Source organism: Hoplias malabaricus, chromosome 3 (genome assembly GCF_029633855.1).
Source record: "Hoplias malabaricus isolate fHopMal1 chromosome 3, fHopMal1.hap1, whole genome shotgun sequence".
Lineage (NCBI taxonomy): Eukaryota > Metazoa > Chordata > Actinopteri > Characiformes > Erythrinidae > Hoplias > Hoplias malabaricus.
The window spans coordinates 52,724,513-52,740,217 of NC_089802.1; positions in this window are offsets into that span (position 1 = coordinate 52,724,513).

The window sequence follows — 15,705 nt, forward strand, 5'->3', positions numbered from 1 at the left end:
TTGTAGACATCATTATTATCTACAAAAATCCAGAAGGGCTGGGGCTTAATTTCAGGTAACAATTTGTGTGGGTTTCCTTTGTGGCCACAATCCAATCCTACCATTTACAAATATTATTCTCAATGATCCGTTTCTTGAATTGTGTTTGATTTGTGGTGAAGAATTTGTGCATATTGTGTGTGTTCACAGAAACGGGTCATTTTGGAAATTGTGGGAACAAGTTAAATTTAAAGATATGTGCGTTCTATTTTTAAAGAGAATGAATAAAATGATCTGTCATTCTTAGGACCAGATAATGAAATTCTGGTTGCAAATTAAAAAACTGCTCTACTGCATCCAAAGATCCCTATTGTCAGTTCCAAGCACTGGATAGAGGTGTATAAAGCCCATCAGAATTGACCTACATAGCAGAGGAGCTGCACTTTCTAGAACGATGGCACGCCATCCAAAGGGTTCTGGAAGAAACGGAGTGGTGTCTGATCAAGAACTAATCATGCAACATTAGTGTTTTACCTCAATGATGCTCATGTTCAAATCTTCACAGCAGAGTTCCAATATTTTGCTGCTGGATATATTTTCAGGAAGGATAGTATATGATATTGCAACAAAGGGATAAAAACTCACATTAGAAGAAATCCTGGATGTACAAATCTACAAACATTTGGCCATAATGGTGAAAGTCTTGACTATTACACTTCCATGTACGCACTGGGCTATTCACTCTGGTTCAGCTCTAGACATCAGTCATATATAATACTTTCCATATGTGTTTAGACATTGCCAAAAATAACGTTTTGCTCGTCATTTTATTAGATCATCTGAAACTTACAAAGCTGAATGTACTGTGTTCCCTAGTGATGAGGCTGACGCATTGTCCAAGGATTTTTACACCCTGCTGCAGTAGTGTGAGATCAGCAAGCTATCCAGACCCTCCTTTCCCCTCAATGATAAACTTGGTGGATTGAATCCACGAATAATAACTGACATTTTCTGAAGCATGGTTTATTAAGGCTATCAAAAAAGTGATGGTTCAGTTAAAACTTGCATTATATGCAATTATTATGTACACACAAGTTCATTTGTTTTAACTGTTTATAACGGCATTATGCAAGGTTTATAATATAAGCAGAAGATATACAGTACAGTGCAAAATTCAGGGACCACCACTCGTAAACTCAATATCTAGTCCAATATTCGGGACAGTACACACTGTTGGTGTACGCTGAGGAAAATGGACAAAAGAAAATTCAAATTGCTGGTGTTCTCAAAAAAGTAATCTGACCACCTCAGAGTCCCTGACCTCAACACCACTGAATGAGTTTGGAAATACTTGTATTGTGCGATGGAGAAAAGACTGAACTTTGGAGTGGAAAGGTATCCATGCAGATGCCTGAACTTCTTAAACTGAAACAAATTTCCCCAAAAATATAGGTTAAAAAACAATGAAGGAACCTGTCATTTTTCTTAGGTTTACATATAATTTCTGGAAATGTATAATTTACTTAATAGCCAGTTTGACTGGAATTGACCAGCAGCTTGTGTCTGACTTTTATAGAATACTGTAAAGAGAATTGTATTTGTACTTATATTGAAAATTTTTAAAGGTATTCTTTAACCAGTGTAGCGTGTGTGTGTCTCAGTGCAGTGTTGAGAGAGTGGAAAATGGGAAATTGACTCTTCTGTTTAACACTGAGTGGCCTTTTAGGTAATGTTAAGATTGCTGGGTGTAAAGATGTGTGATCTGTTTATACTACGCAATGGTGGAATGTAAACCTGACTATAAAGGGACACATCCAGTGTCATATAAAATCAAACCAGGCTCTGAGCACCCTTCCCCCATCAGACACATGCTGCATTGCTGGTTATTTTATACCATCTTGATGTTTATAAGAGCAGCTTGGGCTGAAATATACAACAACTGGTTCGTTGGTTGTAGAATTGCTTGGCCTGAGGTAGTGTGAGTAAAACAATGGCTCTCTGAAGATTAGTTCTGAGACAGCTTTTTAAAACACAGCAAGAAATGTATGAAAGTGTCTCTGAAGACAGATTTGGTTTGGTTACATGTTTCTCCATAAATTGTGCCGCCGGTGGGATGGAAAATGTGTTCTTCTATTATTCCATATTTTCTTTCGCTTTTATCATATTCCTTATTTTTTTCAACCCTTGTGTTAAAGCTGTAGCCTTATGAATATGTCACACGTCTGCCAGGCGGTTTTCAAGTCTATGAAGAAGGGAATAAGTACAATATATGATTGTGTATGAGAGAGATACGGTGTTTGAAGTCTTTTGTGTGTTCAGCCTCTAGTGACAGATGCTTGCTTTGTGGGTGAGTGTGTGTTTTACTGTGCTCTCCCGCTGGGCTGGTAGCCTGTAGTTGTTGTTTCTGTTGTCTTTGCAGAAGTGCAGTTGCTGCTCAGTGGAGGTCTAAAAGCGGATGACCTCACACAGCTCTGAGCTGGTCAGAAGGTTTACATCAATTCTCAAAGAAGCACACAAGCCTTCTGTGCCTTTGCAGTTTCATTTCCAGTCAAAAAGGACTTACAAGTTATTCATTGCTTGTTGTATGCTAGTCCTACAAATATGTGAAGAATTTGGAATTTCCACAAAAAGTGTTTAGAAGATTATTAGACTGGGATGACATGGAATATCATCCCAGCCATTTAAAACCACCAAAGCAGTCACCATCAGATAACCATCCATTAGAAAGAAGGGAGAATGAAAGGGACTGAAAGGAAGCTGTTACTTAAAAGCTGTTCTGGCTGGAAAATAAATAAGTAAAGTGGGCATGTTGCAAAGTACATGTACCCACCAGTGTTTGTATTGTTTTGAGCTGGAGATGCTTGATGAATATAATGAAACAGGCTTCTCTGACTTGGAAACCTCTGCTGGTGTTTGTGTTTTAAAGAGGCTGCTGCACAGACTGTACCGCCCAAGCTCATAACTGTGAATAACCATGCAGTGATATTAAAACCAGCCCTGTGTGCACAGCGGATATGGCCAAAGACATGAGAACAGATAGTGTCATTGTCTGCTCTAAATGAATGATCTGAGTGATGGAAAGAAGAAAACAGGAAAAGTGAAAAGAGCGAAGAGAGAGGGAGGAAAAGATAGAAACACTAGAGGGACTTTTGTCATGGAGAAGTTTTAGACATTTAGACGACTTTGGTGTGTGTGTGTGTGTGTGTGTGTCTCTGTGATGACTCCCTGTGGGTGAAGATGAATGCCAAAGCGAGGGAGCAATCCTGATGTAAGGCTTCCAAAACAGCTGAGAGAGGGAGAGAGGGAAGGACAGGAGTGGGGTGGGGGCAACAGACAAGTGTGTGTGAAAGGCATGCTCCTCAAAGTGTGTGTGGGAGAAGCCAAGTGTCAGGCAGAGGGAGAACACCTAGTGAGAGAATGAGTGTGAGTAACAGCAGAAGTAAGACCTTAACCCATGCTGGAAGTGGCCTGTGAAGAAGGAGTGAAGGAAGGGGTGAAGAAGGGCAGGGTCTTTGCAGTAGTGAAAGCAGGGCAAAAAAGAAAACGGGACAAAAGGGAACAAAACTGAAAGCCAAGCAAAAGGCAGAGGCTGAACTAATGCAGACGTTGGGAAGTTCTTGAAGTGAAGAGTGTAAGTGGAAGAAGGAGAACAGAGAAGTGAAGAGAAGCTGCTGGGATGGGGTGTGTGTTCAGCAAACAGCGGCGAGCAAGAGAGACCAGCCCAAAAACTCAAGAGATCACAGAGGATACAGAGATTGTCAGCCTTACAGAGGTAAGTGTTTATACACCCTTGGGTCATATATAGTTTCCTGGAACTGGAGGATTACTGAATGTATTGTAACATAATGGCAGTATATTTCACAACGTAAGTGGAATCTGATTATATACTGTTAGAAAACAAGGTACTGTACAGGTACATTATTGTCACTAAAGGTACAAATAGTGTAAATATACCTATAAAAGTCAAGTTGTGTTCCCTAAATGTATACTGCATTCTCTTCTCCAGAAGGAGATGTTAATATTTGTAAACTTTCATTATAGAACTGTAAGATAAAATAATGGAGATGACATGGAACATATGAAATAAATGTAACTAAATATCTATAATAAATATAGAATAAAATACAAGTATGTTCCCTAGCTAAAAGTACTGAATATGTACCCTTGAGGATACCACCAGAGAGAATATAATTCATAGGCTTGTGACAATATGAATAATACCCATAATGGAATTTAAATTGCTGTCATAACTAAACATGTTATACCCATTGAGCTGAATATATATTAACACACATAATGTAATTCCAAGGAATTTAGAAAGCTTCTATTGGTTCATTCATCAGGAAACGAGCCCATTATATAGTAGTCAGCACATGTTTTCTAACAGCGTAAGAAACATAGAAGTAAAGCAATAAAAGAATGGAGATATAAATTCAAATTTCTAGCAGCAAGGATAGTGGGTTATATTTTTTGCTGTGAAACCAAAAACATTCTCCAAAACGTTTTGTAGAAGGTAGAAATATTCTTAAATTTCATCACTGACATCCTTTTATTCAGTGTATGTTTGTATAGATAGATTTTATTCTAAATAATGTCAGACCAAATTAATTCACATTTCAGCTGGTATTTATATATATATATATATATGACAATAACTGAGACACAATGTCTGACAGTGATGCCTCATTACAGTATGTTTTCCTGTAAGTGTATTTAAATCTCTTGCTATTCACATCAAGTTCCAAGGGATTAAACCAAGTCCATCAAACACTAAAAAGCATTCAACATTCAGATGTAAGCTAAAAGCTGGCTCCAGCGGGAGATAAAATTGTGCTAAAGTGTGTGAATTACTTCGAATTCATTTGAAGTTATACTTTTAATGCAGTGCAAGCACTGTTTTTGAATCTAAATCAGTATTGGGGTGTGTTTTGAGGCTAGTTGGGTGTGTGTTTGGTTTCTAGTAAAGCCTGGTGAATCGTGGTGGCTCCAGGTTGGCTTTAGCAAGGCCTACACAGCCTCAATACAACCTGACACTAACACTCTAGGAAATCTGATATTAAGAGCATGTGTGTGTAAGTGGAGTAATCCTCTGGAGATATTACACAGCATTGCAGCACTACATTTACGTTAACAGCATTTGGCAGACTTGTCCAGAACGACTCCCAACAATTGTAGACAAATGTAGCATTAGTAGTCTTGTAGCAGGGACTCTTATTTTTATAGAGCAGTGCGGTTACCTCGGTCAGGTATCGAAACCCACTGTGCCAGATGTGGGGCAACGTATTAAGTGTTTCTAATTCTACACCTATGAGACTGCATGTCTTTATGGAAGCCCCCCTGACTGCTCATACATATTATTTTACTCACATAGGTCTTATTCACAATTTTGAAAAAAAATCTTTTTTTTTCTTTTAAGAAGTGAATGTGGCTCTTGTTTGTGCTACAAAAGTGTGACGATATATGGTAAGGCTTCCAACATGTATTTTTAGCTAAATGGAAAATGATTTAGCATGAAGGCTCCTGTCTCTGGGCTCACACACATCTACACACAGGTTTCCCAGGGTTACACAGTGGTCACTCAGGCGGGACAAAAATAAACGTTGGAATTCTGGGACAGTGGAGACATACCAACCTGCAGGCATGTACTTCCCACCTGCTGCCGTCTGCCCCTGCCTGGAATATTTCTGTGTGTGTGTGTGTGTGTGTGTGTGTGTGTAAGAAAGAGAGAGAGAGAGAGAGAGAGAGAGAGAGAGAGAGAGAGAGAGAGAGAGAGAGAGAGACTGTGCTGAGAGTTTCAGTTACAGAGTTTCGTGATCTGCCACTTCAAAATGTCACCAGCAAAATTCATTGCAGACAGAAAACATTCTCTCTCTCTCTCTCTCTGTCTGTCTCTCCCTCGCTCACTCGCTCTCTCCATTTAATATTAATAATGATGTTAAAGTTGATGAAGAGAAAATATATTAATATACACATTGCTCTAAATATAATTAAAAAATTCAAAGACGATAATTAATTTAAATATTTTAATCCCTGTAAACAGAACAATTTATGGGAGACAGGAGAAATGCAAGCTACATTGTTGCTGCAGATTTGAAAAAGTATTTCTGTCAGTCCTTTCACAGTGAGAAGAGTTTAACTCTCTAGATCTTGAAGGAAGTGTAACTGTTTAGAAACAGTACTGAAAAAAAAATCAATATCATAAATATAAAAAAGCTGCTGTGTGTTCTCAGAACAATGGGTCAGCTGCCACAGAGCCTAGGCTCCAGCCTCACTGAGTCTGTTCGGAATTACGTGGAATGTGAAAGTCCAAACAAATTTTCATACAGAAATTTGGAGATATGGACAATTATCTTTGCAGGGTCTTGAATAAAAAATGTAAACATCTGAAAGAATATTATTAAAAACAATAAGCTGCATTAGAAGCCATGTTGGACACACACTAGGCTTTGAAAATACTGGTGAGGCTCCAAGGTAATTTTATATTAAACGTTTTCAGATAACCTGTAAATGAAGGTGGTACAGTGGTGCAGCAGGTGGTCAGTGTTGCAGTCCCATTGCTTCAGGGACCTAACGATTGTGACTTCAAGTCCCACTCCAGGTGACTGTCTGCGAGGAGTTTAGTGTGTTTTCCCTATGTCCACGTTTTCTCCACCAATCAAACACCTTTCTATCAGCTGATACATGGATTTTCTCTCTCTCAACTCAGCTTTTCTCCAAAAAGCTTTATTGGAATGTCCATTGGCAATTTATTAATTACATGAGCAATATTATTATAATTAATCTGACATTACTCCCTCTGTGTCAGGTTTTAAAACACCAGTGTTTTGCTCAAGGAAGCCTGCAGGCGTGTGAGTGTGTATGTGTGTGTGTGTTTGCTAGGGGAGAGAAACGTGGAGGGAAATGCTTTAGTCATGAGTATGGACTTGGCTGCAGAGAGAGAGATCGATGCAGCACAAGCTGTCTGCAGTAAGACAGGGATATGGACATAGTATGGGAGGCCGTCTAGGGCCAAATACACAGAAACACTTGCACACACTAAAATATCTTTATGTGCACACTACATTGAACCATTTGCACACTACATTGAAACACTTCAGCACAACACACTGAAACACTTGCGCACAACACACTGAAACACGTGCACACAACACACTGAAACACTTGAACACTACATTGAAACACTTGCACACAACATACTGAAACACTTGCACACAACACACTGAAACGTGCGCACAACACACTGAAACACTTGCACATAACACACTGAAACACTTGCAAACAACACACTGAAACACTTGCACATAACACACTGAAACACTTGCACACTACATTGAAACACTTGCGCACACTACACTGAAACACTTGCGCACAACACACTGAAACACTTGCGCATAAAACACTGAAACACTTGCACACTACATTGAAACACTTGCGCATGCTACACTGAAACACTTGCACACTACATTGAAACACTTGCGCACACTACACTGAAACACTTGCGCACACTACACTGAAACACTTGCGCACAACACACTGAAACTCTTACACACTACGCCTGTATATCTCAGTGTAACTGGAAGGGAGTTTCTGAAGACCTGAGAATGCTCAGTAGCACAGAGGGAAATAATGTTTGTTAAATTCCTGAGCTTTGTTTTTTTATGAAATGAACAAATATATGCCCCTTTCAGTTTTTATCGGTCTGAGCAGGTGACAGAGCACGTGCTGAAACACTGATCTAAAGTGAATTAGAGACTGAATCTATGAATACAGGAGACCCAGAAAACTCACAGCAGTGCACATGACTGTGAACTGCGACCAAGTGAGTGCTGTGGCCACAGACTGCTGTGAGTTTACTGCGGCTCCCTGTAAACCAAGAGGAGTAAATGTTTGTTCGTTTCTTAAAAAACAAATCTCAAAGCCCAGGTGTTTAAAATCTAGTTATTAACAAATTTCATTTCCCTCTGTGCTACTGAGCATGCATGAGTCAGCATACACTTTTCAGTGTGTTGTGTGCAAGTGTTTGAGTGTAGTGTGCGCAAGTGTTTCAATGTAGTGTGCAAGTGTTTCAATGTAGTGTGCACATAAAGATATTTCAGTGTGTATTGCGCAAGCGTTTCAGGGTATTTTGCCCTAGACGGCCTCCCATAGGATAAACACCATATTGTGGTTACATTGCTTCACACTGCACGTGCATTAAACCTTGTATTATATTACCACCCTAGAGCTGACTCACTCGTAGGACTTGGCTCTAGGTGTCCTCTATAGTTTTGACCAATATTATTTACATTTATTGGGTCTGTGATTGGTCAGAAAGCTCGTAGTAGCAGTCATCTTTGTTCTCTGAAAAATTGCTGCAATATTGGGAGATAATATCTCATTCAACACCAGACTCTTTCCCTAAAGAAATTTCCATTTCTGAAAGCAGCACACGCTCCCTAAAATACATGCCTCATCTTGTTATTAACAATCCATCGCAGAATTTCTTTCTTCATTTGGAACAGAATATTTCAGCTTCTGAGTCACACAACACAAAGCGGTTCGTTTATGTTCAGTAGGTGGCGCCATTGTGAAGAGAAATTCACGGTCTTCAGAGATGTTGAGAAGTGTCCAAGGATATCTCTGACCAGATCGCAACTGTGGAGTCACTGGTTGTAAACTTTTAGACAGCTGGTCCTTAAGCTGTGCCTGTGACCAACCTTTAATTATGTTAAGTGTATCCACACTGAAAGAATATTAGTGTTTTTTTTCTTTCTTTCTTTTTTTTAACACAGTTTTGTATTATGAGCTTTGGCACTATTTAAGCCAAGGGTGATGATGCACAGTTCTTTACTTAAGTTTAAAATATTTATTTAGGGCTTAAACCTACAATGCCAGCAACACTCCTTTTTGGCAAAAAAGGGTTATGTTCACCACTGTGCTGCATCACCTCTACTTTTAAATACACTCTTTAAATTATGTTTTTGGGAACTGGGGAGACCTGTAGTTTACAAAGTGAAATGTTTTTGAAATGTCTCTTTATTCCATGACACAGGGTTTCAGCTGCTCAACAGCAACTACCCTGCGGTATTGGGCTTTTCATTCCATGTTTTTGGATCTTGTTAATATATTGTATTGTTTTTGCATTTGTGAGTTTAATTATTTTTTTATTCAGACCCTGTGTTCACAAGAAGTGGTTGTGGGAATTGTTTTTGAATATTTAAAAGATAAAACAGTAACAGTTCTACATTTTAATATCTGAAATGTTGTCTTTGAACCTTTTTCCATAACATTTAGTGTTTAAATGTTCTCAGTATCATTGCATTCTCTTTTTATTTAAATTTTATACAATTAACCCAAATTAACTAGTAATGTTGTTTTGCGTTTTACACCAGTTTCCTATGTTTTATGTAAAGCCTTACCTTGGGTGGCTTAATTTCCCCATGGTTAAATCTTTGAGTGTCAGGCTGATGCAAATTCAGTGGAAATCCTGCTACCTGTATCTGTGTGTTTTTGTTTGTTTGTTTGTTTGTTTGTTTGTTTTTTAAACAGCTAAATTACACAAGAACATTTTAGTGGAGATAGTGACTTTGTGTGTGTGTGTGTGTGTGTGTGTGTGTTTAGTTGGGGAAGGCTGGATCATGCACAATTAAAGGGAGAAACTGTAAGAAGAAACAGCACTGTGCCATGTGCAGACGGACCCTAAACAGTGATGGAGTCTACTGTAAAGGTCTCTCTCTCTCTCACTTACACTCACACTCACACACACAGATGTTCTTTGGTTTCAAAAAAATGTTAGAAGATATAACATGGATGCTAATGCTTACATTGATAGCTTTATCTTATCTCACAGAATGCAAAACCGCTGTTCCTAGAAAGTGTGAAAAACAGGTAAGACACATTCACCTACACAACTGCTGAAATCTGATCATAATCTACAGATTATGTTAATTATTATTCCACTGTTAGTAATACAAGTGTGTGTATAAGTAAATGTGTGATCAGTGAGTAATTACAAGGTAAAGAACTGAATGATAGGCAGTAATGATATATAGGATATGTGTATTCAGTATGTTAGTTTCTCCTGACAAAACTCTGACATTTCCTTGTGGAATCTAATGACAATATCGTTATACCACAGATCCCTATTTTGGATAAAAAAAAAACATTCCTAACATAATTTTATTACCATGACATGTTCCTCGAGTTTATGCAAAAGACCAATTTGGGGTATTGGAGACCCCAGCTATAAAATATAGGTTTCATATGCTCTGCTTCTTTCTTTGCTTTTAGCACTTGACTCTGCACTTAGCTGACTTGAGGACCTTATACAGAAAACTACACTGTATGAACAAAATTGTTGTAGACACCACTTATAATTACTAAATTTGGCGTGTGCTATTACTATTACTTACTATTACGTACTAGTGTGTGTTATTTTAAGGAGATAATATTATAACAGTGTATTATACAGTTACAAATTTATAATGGATGAATACAATCACGTTTATGGTCCAAGTACAATGTACAATGACATTTGACCTCTGTATTCATCCCATCCATTGCAATGAACACACACACACACACACACACACACACAGACACTTATGATAAGGGTCGATGAACACACACACTTGAAGCAGTAGGCAGCCACCCTCAGTGTGCTGGCAACATTTTGGGGTTGTGTCCCTTGCTCAAGGGCACTTCAGCATTGGATGTTCCTGCCAGTTGTGGGGATTGAACGAGGGACTTTCCAATCCCATGCCTCTGCTTCTCTAACCATTAGGCCACAGCTGAGCAGAGCATGGTTACATCAATTTCTATTACTATCACCTAGTTACAAATGAAAAAAGAAAGTCAAAAAGGTGTGTGTTCATATTGCAGTCTGCAAACATAAATCACACAAATGCGTTTTATGTCTAATTAGGAGTGGTCATTATGTTTCTGATGCTGTAATGCAGGCACACTCTGGTCATTGTCCTAAAGCAGATGAGTTTGTAAGAGTTTAGTTATTGTATGTAAGCTGTGGTCATAGTTTTCAGCTAATATATAGATGCCATTGGCATCAGGGCCTCATCCTCATTAATATTATAGAGAAGTTACACAGTTGTAACTGAATAATTTGTTGTAGTCAGTAAATGGTACATTTTATTTTTGGTAATATAATAATTGTAGTGTTTAAGTGTTTAAAGGGTTAATCAGCAAAAACAGCACAGAGCAGCTGTTATACTCTCATAGTGGAACCTCAAAGTCTAACATCAAGTCAGTGGTCTCTGGTTTCTCTCACCCTCTCTCTGTAGTGAGAGAGAGAGAGAGAGAGAGAGAGAGAGAGAGAGAGAGAGAGAGAGAGTGTGGTGGGGGTGTCCTGGGCAAAGAGGGAGGGGAGAGTGTGTGTGAATGAGTGAGGGGAGAACAGGAATAATGTGTGTTTGCTGCCTGTCAGAACTGTTGTCAGGGACAGAAGTGAAGGACAGACGTTGAAGGTAAAAATGCCTTTACATTACTTCATAAAAAGATAAAGATGGGGCCATGTTTGGTTGATTTTGAATTTAGTTTTGGAGTCTATCACGGAATTTGTCAACACAGATGAGTGAAATAATATGTTAAAAAAATAGTTTTGAGTATGTGTTCTGAAAAGAACTATGTGCTTTGCCTCTCAAATGTTTGAGAGCACTTATATATAAATTTTCTTAGTTGATATTCAATGGCGTTATAAATATGCTACTGTTATTTTTATTCAGTGTCTGCTGTTTTCTCAATTACAATTTGTGTTTGTGTTTATTTTATTTATTAATTAATATTCCAGCATATCTACATCCCTTCAAATTAAACAGACACTTTCTGTTTCTCTGTAAATATTTCTGTAAGACTGAGATTTGAATGAGATATGTTCTAATTAGCTGCTACTACTGTGAAAAGCACTTTTCTGAACATTGGGGACAAAGTTGCTTTAAACACCCGAAAGGTCTGAGTGCTGATGACCGCTAGCACCACAACAATGAGCTTTAATATGTGGACTCTGGAATGATTTCCCAGATAGCCTTATCACAAATATTTTCACTAATATTTCAGTAGACATTGTTCCCTGAATTGCACAAAGAAAATATGTTCAATTGTGTTGAAACATTTTGAAAAGTAAAAAAAAATTGCATTCAGAGTCCAGTTGTCACGCATGAAGATAACTTATAGAGTCTTTGATTAAACATAGTGTGTGAATGTGGTTTCAGTTGCTGCAGTGTGGGGTGTGTGTTGGGGACAGTTAGGGCAGTTAGTTATTAGCCTGCTGAGACAGGATGTAATAAAAGGATTTTTATGTGTTTCATGTCCTTTGTAGTCAAAACTACATTTCCCCTAATGCATTATGGAACATTTGTTTGTAATTCTTAGTTTAATATAATGTAAATTTATTTTAATTAAAGTGTATAATCACATTAAGGCATATTCTCTTTGGGTTTAATGCAAGAGAAGTGGTGTTAATTTTCACATATACACACACACACACATGCAGGAAACTGCTCAGTCCAGCTGATTATCTGAAATAGAGCTATGGAAATAGTTCTCTAAAGCCAGCAAGCATTTCACTCATCTGCCATTAGTGTTCCATCAGCTGTCCTCGCTTTCTCTTTTCATCTCTCTTTGTGTCTATGCTCTCTCTCTCACACACACTCTTTCTCTCATCCCTTTTCTCTTCACTCATCTTTTCTTGTCCCATTATTTAGGGTTCAAGTATGCACTGCGTATAACCCTATTGCTTTTGTAATCTACTCTCCCCCTTTTCTCTATTCTTTCAAATCCCTTTCTCTTCTATATTTTCTGTTCTTTCGTCCCTTCTCTCATCCATTTTCTACTCTTCCTCTTCACTGTTCTCTTCTCTCATCACTTTTTCTCTTAATTTCCCCCCCTCTACTCTCTTTTCACTCTTTTTTATTTTACTACTCTTCCTCATCCCATTTTAACTTTTCTCTTCTCTTCAGCTGCTGCTCGTGCCCCCTCCTTTTTGTGTGTGTGTGTGTAGTAAGTATATAATGCTGTTTGTAGTACTCATTTGGGTGGTGCAGCAGGTAGTGTCGCAGTCACACAGCTCCAGGGACCTGGAGGTTGTGGGTTCGAGTCCCGCTCCTCTGTGGGGAGTTTGGTGTGTTCTCCCCGTGTCCGCGTGGGTTTCCTCCGGGTGCTCCGGTTTCCTCCCACAGTCCAAAAACACACGTTGGTAGGTGGATTGGCAACTCCAACGTGTCTGTAGGTGTGAGTGAATGTGTGTGTCTGTGTTGCCCTGTGAAGGACTGGCGCCCCCTCCAGGGTGTATTCCTGCCTTGCACCCAATGATTCCAGGTAGGCTCTGGACCCACCGCGACACTGAATTGGATAAGTGGTTACAGATAATGAATGAATGAATGAATGAATGAGTACTTGTTTGTTTTCTAGGTCTTTATGGCCTATAATTCCACAGGAGTCTCAATGTTCCACTATAAAACATTGACATGAGTCAAAAATCTGTTTCAACTGATTTTCAATGGTGATGTAGATGTGGCTTTATGAAGGTTTAACTGCAGAGCCCCTCCTGAGAAACCTAACCATGGTTGTACTAATGCAACACACTGGTGCTTCATTACATTACTACAATGTATTTTTACATTGTACTGTATAAAATTGGCTTTTTATATTTTGTCAATTTGATAAATCGACCAACTGGAATGTGCCAAACCTTCCTATTGTAAATTATTAACGCCCCTTAAACTTGAAAATATTTTTTTCCCATTTTTTTTCTTGCCATTTTGAAAATACAGTGTTCAGACACCAGTCATTTGCTGCTTGAAAATGTAAATTTATGATTAAAATTTCATGCAGAATATATTTGCAATGTCAGTACTGTCCTTATTTTATATTAAACAAAAAATATTTGGGGCTTTGTTATTGCAAATGTGCAATAATGTCCTAGATTATTAACAACATACTCAATTGTATATTATGTCAATATTAATTTTTTAAATCAGTAAGTGTCTGAGCACACAGTGCACTTTCTACACCGTTGTGTGATTGGTACACAGTAAGTCTCGTTGTGAGTTGGCTAATGTAACTTGATGTCCTTTCTTTCGAAGAACACACACACACACAAACACACACGTGTTAATCATTAACAGGTGTCTCCCAGTGTGAAAATAACTCTAATGAAGACCCAGAGGATGTCTTTAAAACTGAAGGGGACTCAGCAACACCAAAAAACTAGAGTGTATATATCCACATTTGTGTCCATAGTACCTTTTATGTGTACACATTATGGATGAATTACATACATATGCAGATAAGACAAATTTTCCAGTCACATGTTCCATGTATTTAATTCTCACACACAACCACACATTCACTTTATTTTATAGTTTATTATCCTCTGCTGTATATTTTCCTAACATTCCCACATTCATCTACTCAGTCACACATAATCTGTCTTGCACCTTTCTTTCTCATATGAATTAAAGTGGCTAAAAAACGATTTTTCTTAGTGTATTACCTACAAGATTTTTAAAAATCCACTTAATCCAGAACAACTACCACTTTCACTTAAGCAGAACTTGATGCTTTTCTGAGATACAGGAAAAGATCAAACCCCACTCTTGATCCAAATCTAGGAAAACTCCATTGTGAGTTTAAACTCACCTTTGTATTATGTCACAGTTTGGGCTAATAGTACTGGAAATATGCTAATGTGATTTGTCTGTTCATTTCACCCACAAGGCATGAACTTTTGCTTATTAAAGTCAATACTGTGAAATTTGGTTTTAAAAATCACACTGATTTCTTTGACTGTACATAAATCAGAGTAAGTCACACAGCTCCAGGGACCTGGAGGTTGTGGGTTCAAGTCCCGCTCCGGGTGACAGTCTGTGAGGAGTTTGGTGTGTTCTCCCCGTGTCCGCGTGGGTTTCCTCCCACGATCCAAAAACACACGTTGGTAGATGGATTGGTGACTCAAAAGTGTCCAAAGGTGTGAGTAAATGTGTGGGTGTGTGTCGCCCTGTGAAGGACTGGCACCCCTTCCGGGGTATGTTCCCGCCTTGCGCCCAATGATTCCAGGTAGGCTCTGGACCCACTGTGCCCTTGAACTGGATAAACGGTTACAGACTATGAACTTAATGTAGGTTCCTGAAATTATTCACTGAATTTTCCATTAAAATTAATTGCAACACTGGTTAGTTGTTTTGATCAGTTTCATCCTAGAAATATTTATAGCAACTGCTGCTGGCTGGGATAACCCTTATGGATGTTTATATAGGTTTATGTCTCTTGTCATTAAATGGTTATGTAGGTGTTATGTGGTCCCCAAACAACAAAGATTGAAATTAATTATTTTTAATTCACTATACAGTACAATACACACACATTAGCTTGTCACCAAATATCATCCCCATCCCACACATCGGGTCAATTCTTTTTCTTTCATGTTTTTCTCCTCTGGGAGAGTTTTCTGGGAGTTAGGGTTGCCCAGCATTTAGCCAAAGGGCTTTAGATGTGTGTGTGTGTGTGTGTGTGTGTGTAGGTGTATGTGTGTGAGAGAGAGAGAGACTCAGAGAGAGAGAGAGACTGTATGTGTATGTTTAGGGCCCTTTATGAGTGTTCTGGATGAGCCAGTGTAATTTAACAGAGGGATGCCATCCGGTTTGCTCTGGCCCACCAGAAATTAGGTAGAAATGAGGAATGTCCTCCGGCTGTGTCCTGCTGGAATGTGGCTGATGGCAGGACGTCAGATTTTGT